This window comes from Oratosquilla oratoria, chromosome 2, assembly GCF_046742065.1.
Source record: "Oratosquilla oratoria isolate Oo_2021 chromosome 2, ASM4674206v1, whole genome shotgun sequence".
Lineage (NCBI taxonomy): Eukaryota > Metazoa > Arthropoda > Malacostraca > Stomatopoda > Squillidae > Oratosquilla > Oratosquilla oratoria.
The window spans coordinates 2588633-2596952 of NC_134778.1; positions in this window are offsets into that span (position 1 = coordinate 2588633).

The window sequence follows — 8320 nt, forward strand, 5'->3', positions numbered from 1 at the left end:
TGTTTTATTTAAGAATCAACCCTATACTATATTATTTTACCCACGTTAGAGATGCATCCATACGGAACTGAGTCACGCTGAATGCTTTCATGACTGAATACTAATCTTGACTATATATATATATATATATATATATATATATATATATATATATATATATAATACATATATATGTACAACACTGAATGAGTCCCAGTGAATAACGATACATTTTTATCAACCACAATGCACTTTAATTCTAAGCCATCAACATCGGGTGTCCCAACGGTGGCAACGTGCAGAAATTGAAACGTGGTACGACCAAGAACTCGAACCTGGTGAGCGCTTCTCCCCTTCAACATGGATCCCAGATTCCAGATCTTCACACACACACACACACACAAACACGCACGCACGCACGCACACACACACACACACACACACACACACACACACACACACACACACACACACACACACACACCCATATATATATATATATATATATATATATGTATACATATATATATATATATATATATGTATGTATATTATACATATTTATATATAAATAGATGTATACATATACATATATATATATATATATATATATATATGTATATATGTATATATTATATATATATATATATATTTATATATATATATATATATACTGTATATATATATGTGTATGTATGTAAACTATGGCTCACCTTTCAATGGGATATAGTCCACAAGATAAGAATCATTGGCTATCTATGACAAACAACTTATACTTGATGGATTGAAATTATTCTTTCCAAGTTTCGAATTGGTTCATTGCAAAGTTTGAATTGTACAACTTTAAGGTTAGAATGTCTCCACCTCAGTGTATGAATATCTCCACCCTAAGGTTTGAATTGTTTTACTGCAAGGTTCGAATTGGTTCACACTTCGGTTCGATTTGTTTTGCTCCAAGGTTCGAACCAGCTCACTTCAAGTGATGGCCACACTAGCTACCCTCCGAATAATACATGATGGGTTACAAAGTCGAGCGGGAACTTGATGAAAACATGGAGGAGGAAGTAGAGGTAGATGTGGGCATGCTAGAGGGAGAGGGGGAGGGAGAGAGAGAGAGAGAGAGAGAGAGAGAGAGAGAGAGAGAGAGAGAGAGAGAGAGAGAGAGAGAGAGAGAGAAAGAGAGAGAGAGAGATAGAGATAGAGATAGTGATAGATAGTGATAGATAGAGATAGATAGAGATAGATAGAGATAGAGATAGAGATAGATAGACATAGATATAGATAGAGATAGATAGAGATAAATATAGATAGATATAGATAGAGATAGAGATAGATTGAGATAGAGATAGAGATAGATAGAGATAAATATAGATAGATATAGATAGAGATAGAGATAGATTGAGATAGAGATATATAGAGATAGAGATAGATAGAGATAAATATAGATAGATATAGATAGAGATAGATAGAGATAGATTGAGATAGAGATAGATTAAGATAGAGATATATAGAGATAGAGATAGAGATAGATAGAGATAGATAGAGATAGATAGAGATAGATAGAGATAGATAGAGATAGATAGAGATAGATAGAGATAGATAGAGATAGATAGAGATAGAGATAGATAGAGATAGAGATAGATAGAGATAGATAGAGATAGATAGAGATAGAGATAGATAGAGATAGAGATAGATAGAGATAGAAATAGATATAGATAGAGATAGATTGAGATAGAGATATATAGAGATAGAGATAGATAGAGCTAGAGATAGATAGAGATAGAGATAGATAGATATAGATAGATATAGATATAGATAAAGGTAGATAGAGATAGATAGAGATAGATAAAGATAGATAAAGATAGATAAAGATAGATAAAGATAGATAAAGATAAATATAGATAAATATAGATAAATATAGATAAAGGTAGATAAAGATAGATAAAGATAGATAAAGATAGATGATGATAGATAAAAATAGTGATAGAGAGAGATAGAGATAGAGATAGAGAGAGTGCAATAATAACACAAAAAAAGGAAATTATAGTAGATAAGTGAACAAATACATAAAGATAAAGGATGATGGTTTAAAGCGTTTTTTCTCTTTTCTTTATTGAAACATAATGATTTTTGTCGTGATAAGGATAAAAATCCGCCGAGCTGAGGGGCTTGCTGGATTCTCATTGACGACAACGAAATTTCCACCTCCGTGAAGGCACATCCTGAAAACCTTTGCAAAGATCTCCGCAGATTTCTCTTCCGTGTTCTGGGGCTTTTAACTTAATTGATGGAGCCCAGAATGGCTTATCAATTAATAATTTTCTATGAGAATATAAAATGTAGGATTACTCTTGTGTGTATCAGAAAGAAATGGCGTGTGGAGTATTTTGGGTGTGTTTGTGTGCGTCTATGTTCTGGAGGGAGGGAGATAGTGGCATGGGTGATGATGGTTGTTGTAGTAGTTGAGGTGAAGGTGGAAGAGGTTTTGTAATTGGAAGTGGATTTAGAGAGGGTGGGGCTGGTGATAGTGGAGCTGGTATAAGTGGTCGTAGAGTAAAAAGTGGGGTTGGTGGTGGTGGTTGGGGTGGAGGTGGAGCTGGTGTAAGTAGTCGTAGAGTAAAAAGTGGATTTGGTGGTGGTGGTTGTGGTGGAGGTGGAGCTGGGAGAGGTGGATTGGATTTCTGGAGGTGGAGGTGAATTTAAGAGAGGTGGGGTTGGTGGAATTGGTTGTGGTGGTGATTGTGGTAGCGGAGGTGGTAGAAAAGGTGGTAGTGGTGGACAGAGAAGAGCATGATGGTATGAACGTACAGAGACACCAAGGGACCAAGAAGAATTCTTTGGAGGTTGAAATAAAGAAAGAGAAAATTTAGAAGATACCAGGAGAAGCAAAGAGGAGAAGAGGAATGAGGGAAGAGAGGAATGAGGGAAGGAATGATTAAGGTAAAACAAGGGAAAACTTCGGAAAGTGGGTAGGGTGTAAGAGGCCGGTAAAAAACTATTCTGAGATTACTAAATTATCAACCACAGATGCCTTGAGAATTACAGATTGCGGATTAACAAGGTCGACATTGTTACATCCCATGTCAATTAATAAGGTTGAAGTGTGTTTGAAAGGAATCAATGTAGACTCTGAAGTAATTACAGTCCCAGAATCAGTTAAACTTAAAGGATTGAAGTGGGACTCAGGGATTTATAAGACAAATAAGAACAGAGTAGAAGTATTAGTAATTAATACTATGAATAAAGAGATAGTTTTAAAGAAAGGTACACAAATAGGATGTATTCAGGTGTGTACTAAACCTATTAAGATTTTAAATGAGAATAGTGAGGAGATAGAATTACCAACTTCATCAATTTGTTCAGTACAAGAAGGCATAGACTTAAGAAATAGATATAAAGAATTATTACAATCAACTAATTGCCCTGAGTTGGATGAAGCTTTATTTGCTTTGCTTATGAAACATAAAAAAGCAATTGCTTTGCCGGGGGACGCCTTAGGCAAAACAACTGTTTTAAAACATCACATTAAGTTAAAACCAGGAACACAACCTATCTACATACCAGCCTACAGAGTTCCTCACTCTAAATTAGCTGTAGTAGATAAACTCATCACTGAAATGTTATCACAGGATATTATTGAACATAGTAAAAGTGAGTGGAATTTTCCGTTGATCCTAGTACCAAAGTCTGATGGGACTATGCGACCAGTTATTGATTACAGGGAACTGAATAAGCACACCATTCGTGACAGGTTACCATTACCCATTATCGGTGACATTTTGAGAAGTTTGGGAACTGAGAATAGATATTTTAGTACTATAGATATCAAATCAGCTTTTTGGCAAATAGAATTGCATGAAGATTCAAGAGAGTTCACAGCATTTTCTACTACAACAGGACATTATGAGTTCAAGAGAATGCCATTTGGGTTATGTAATAGTCCATTAACTTACATGAGATTAATGAATACTATTCTAGATGGATTGTTAGGAAACACTGCCAGTGTATTTCTAGATGACATTTTAATAGTTTCTCAGACTGCAGTGGAGCACTTTAAGAAATTAGATTTGATATTCTCAAGACTAGGAGAAGCTGGGTTAAAAGTAAAACTTGAAAAATGTAAGTTCTTGCAAGACAGTGTCATTTACTTAGGACATAAGATAGACAGACACGGGCTGAGTACAGTAAATTCAAAGGTTGACGCTGTCAAGAATTTTCCAGTTCCGACCAATGTAGACAAGGTTAGGAGCTTTTTGGGATTAACAGGATATTATAGAAAATTCATTCAAAGTTATGCTGACATTGCTAATCCACTAAGTTCTTTGTTGAGAAAGGACTCAAAGTTCATGTGGGGACCTGCGCAACAGCAAGCTTTTGACAAGTTGAAAGATAAACTCACAAGTTCACCTATTTTAATTTTCCCCGACTATGAAAAAGAATTTATTCTTTGTACTGATGCGTCTGACATAGGGTTAGGAGGCATACTAATGCAAGAGAGAAATGGAACTTTAAAACCCATAGCTTACACATCCAGACTTTGTAATAGTGCGGAGAGAAACTATTCTATAACTGAAAGAGAAACTTTAGCAGTAATTTATTCTTTAGAAAGTTTTAGGGATATGATACTAGGGTATCCCATCAGAGTTTGGACTGATCACACAGCTATTCAGAACTTATTTAAGCATAAGAATCTTAGAGGCAGACTTGCTAGATGGTTTGCGATACTTCAGTGCTATGATGTTCAATTTAATTATATTCCGGGTAGAAGGAATGTAGCAGATCCACTTTCTAGAAACATTAGTCAACCAATGACTGGGACTGGGTTGATTAATTTTGTTTGTAGTATAGAAGAATTAGTAACTTTAGATGAAGAAATGCTAATAAGAGAACAGAGAGATGATGAGACATGTGATTCAATAATCAAGCATTTGATGAACCCAAGAGGAGATCCTCCAAAGCTACCAAAGGGGTATAAGATAGAGGAATTTCATTTGATTAATGGAATTTTGTATAGGAAAACATTTGTAAATGGGAAAGATATTTCTAGAGGTCAAGTAAATCAGTTGGTTATACCACAAACTCTGGTAAATGAGATATTGAAGTTACTTCATGATAGTGATTGTAGTTCACATCCTGGAAAGGATAAAACTTATAGACAGGCACAACTTAAGTACTTTTGGCTAGGTATGAAGAAAACTATATATGATTATATAGAAAAATGTGTAAAGGTGAAGGGAAATACACCAAAACCTGCTCCTATACTCACCTATCCCATTCCACAGAAACCTTGGGAAAGAGTTCACATGGATACTTTGGAATTACCATTAACCGAGAACGGCTTTAAATACCTATTTGTTGCTATTGATTATTTTTCAAGATTTTGTATATTACAACCCATAATCAATAAGAAAGCTGAAACTATTGCTTCCGTAATCTATGATCAGATAATCTGTAATTTTACTACACCTAACATCCTAGTTTCAGATAATGGGACTTTATTTAATAATAAATTGTTGGAAAATCTATGTAATGTATTCCACATCAAGAAAGTCAATATACTCGTTAACCATCCCCAAAGTAATGGAGTAGTAGAAAGGTTAAACAAAAAGATAATTATATGTCTTAGAACCCTAATAAGTCCTCATAGTGTAACTTGGGATACTTGGATTCCTTGTGTTAAGTGTACCCTGAACAATCAAATTAATGTAGCAACTGGGGATACACCTCATTTTATAATTTTTGGGGAGGACAAAATTCTGCCATATGAAATGTTGACTGCAGAGCAAAAACCCATATATAATATGGATGATTATATATCCAATAGGATAAATACTCTTCAAAGTATTCACCAAAGAGTTAGGAAACATATGCAGGTGTATTCACAAGAGATGAGGGAACAACAACACAAAATAGCTCGTAAACTAGAATTGAAAATTGGGGAATTAGTAATGGTCAAAGCAACCTCACCCAATAATAAACTTTCACTAAGGTACACTGGTCCATATAGGGTAATTGATTCTGCAGGTGGAAACAAGTTTAAACTTAAACATTTAGAATCAAGAGAAGAATTGGTAGGACATTTAGATGACATAAGGAAAATTAGCTTGCAGATCTATGAAGATGATTATAGTAATACTTTGTGCATAAATATTGATAACCCTGGAGAATATGGAGAATATTATAATGATATTTTTCAAGAGTTGAACATTAATCTTGATGTATTTTACAGATAGTATTGACCATTTATATGTATTTGGGATGGGAGACCTAAACAACTGGAACTTGGTGTCAAGCAGATACATGGAAACCTAAAACCTAGGATCTGCTGTGGTCAGACTTGGAATCTTAAGGACTTAAGGACCTCTCATCTGAGTACACACATGAGTATTGTGACCATTTTAAAGTAATAAGACTGTCTTTGAAAATGAAGTGTGTTGAAGAATAATATATGAAAATATGAATATTGAACAAGAAGAGACACTCGAACTCTAGATTAGCGTGTTTTGCAAATTAATTGCTATTGAAAAGATGATAAACCATTCAGAATTTAAAGTTAGTGTTCATAGTGAATTTTCTAATCAATTACATCCTTTCTGTAGACAATCTAAGAGAAAGCATGATCTCTTTTGTGTTCCGAGAGGCTTCACATGAACTCTCTGGTTAGGAATATGTCTGTTATGAACAATTGTCATTACCAACGAATTTTGGTAGACCAGATCCCTCATTGTAACATACAAGGATCTCATTACCTGTTTTTCCCTAACAAGACAAAGGTATCAATAAATTGTCCCGGGTTGAGTCCTAAATTGGATTTGGTTGAAGGTCTTGTCTCTATTCAAGATAACTGCGAATTGCATGCAGACACTATTTCCACCATTTCTAATACCCTTAATACAATGCATTTAACCGAGGACACCTACATTTCAACCTTCAACTTCACATTGCCTGAAAACTCCCCTCCCTTGAAAATTAAGAGAAGACCATTGTCAAGATCTCCCTCAAATGAATTACCTATGCTACCAATCCTTATCATACCCTTACTTTCATTGTTAGTGGCAGCACTGATTGCCTTTGTTGTATTCCGGAGATTGGCTCTGTCAAAGCAAATCAACCATGTTTTATAATCGATGTGTAATCATAACTTTGTAAGCGCAGGTTAGCTTCGTTTGACTAATGCTGAGGTAAACAATTTTTGCTAGTGGCATTGTAATGGCTTTCCGGATTGGTGCAAGGTGGAGAAGGAGGAAAAAACTATTGGTGCATGAATTCAAAGTCACGCCCATAAGGAGTGACATTTATTTGAAAAGTAACTGGAGATTGGTTTAGAAAAATTAGTGACGTCAGACGAAGGTAGCTTAGCGTAGGATACGGGATCTCGTCAGAGAAGATATAGAGAGAAGATATAGAGGGGGTGTCGAGAGAGGATCAGGAGACGATGTAGAGACGAGAGAAAGAGATCCCGAGTGTAAGCAGAAGGTGAAATTACAGTGAAAGAAGAAAGAAAATTCACCACCCTTTTATTAACCCAAAGGACGAGAGGAATAGGCATGGGGCCTAGAAAATAGTGAGACTACAGGAAAAAGAAGGCATTGGGCCTACTGCTTAAGAGGAACTTGAATATTAGTGAAACTCACGTAACGAGAGGCAAGGGGCCTTGAGACGAGTGATATTACAAGTCAAATTTAAGTGACAGTGGTGACAAGGGGAGGTGAAAGTGGTGGCAGCGGTGGGATGAACGAACTGGGTGTTAAACACCTCCGAAGAGAAGTGGCGCCTGAAGTCTACGGGAACAAGACAACCAAAATCAAGAGTGTATTACGACTACGAGAGAAATCTACAACTTCAAGTAACTGCTACGTTGGGAACAAGCATTCCTCAAGATTCTTCAAGGTGATCATCATCTACAAGGCGGTCTTCAAGGCAGAGTGTGTGATGGAGGAGGAACAACGTCGTTGACGAATGACAAGACCGTAGAAGGACGTCAAACCAGACATTGACATCACGAAGCGACATCGCAAGCAGCCAGGCTAAAGCAAGGTATTAGTAATAAGTATGAGTACCCCTCAGAATTCTAACGTGTTGAGACACGAAATTCACACATCAAATACAAATATTCCAAAATTCACAGGAGAGTCTAACACATATGGTGTAAACAAGTTCCTGAACCTCATTGACACACTTATAGTTAGTAAAAACATTACAAATGAGAATCGTAAGATTGAGATTCTCAAGGAGAATATAGATCCAGAGCATGGAAGGGCGAGGTTTGTCATTAACTTCCAGCAAATGGAATTAATTAATCAATATGATAATTACAAGAAAGCCTTTCTTAAACATTTCA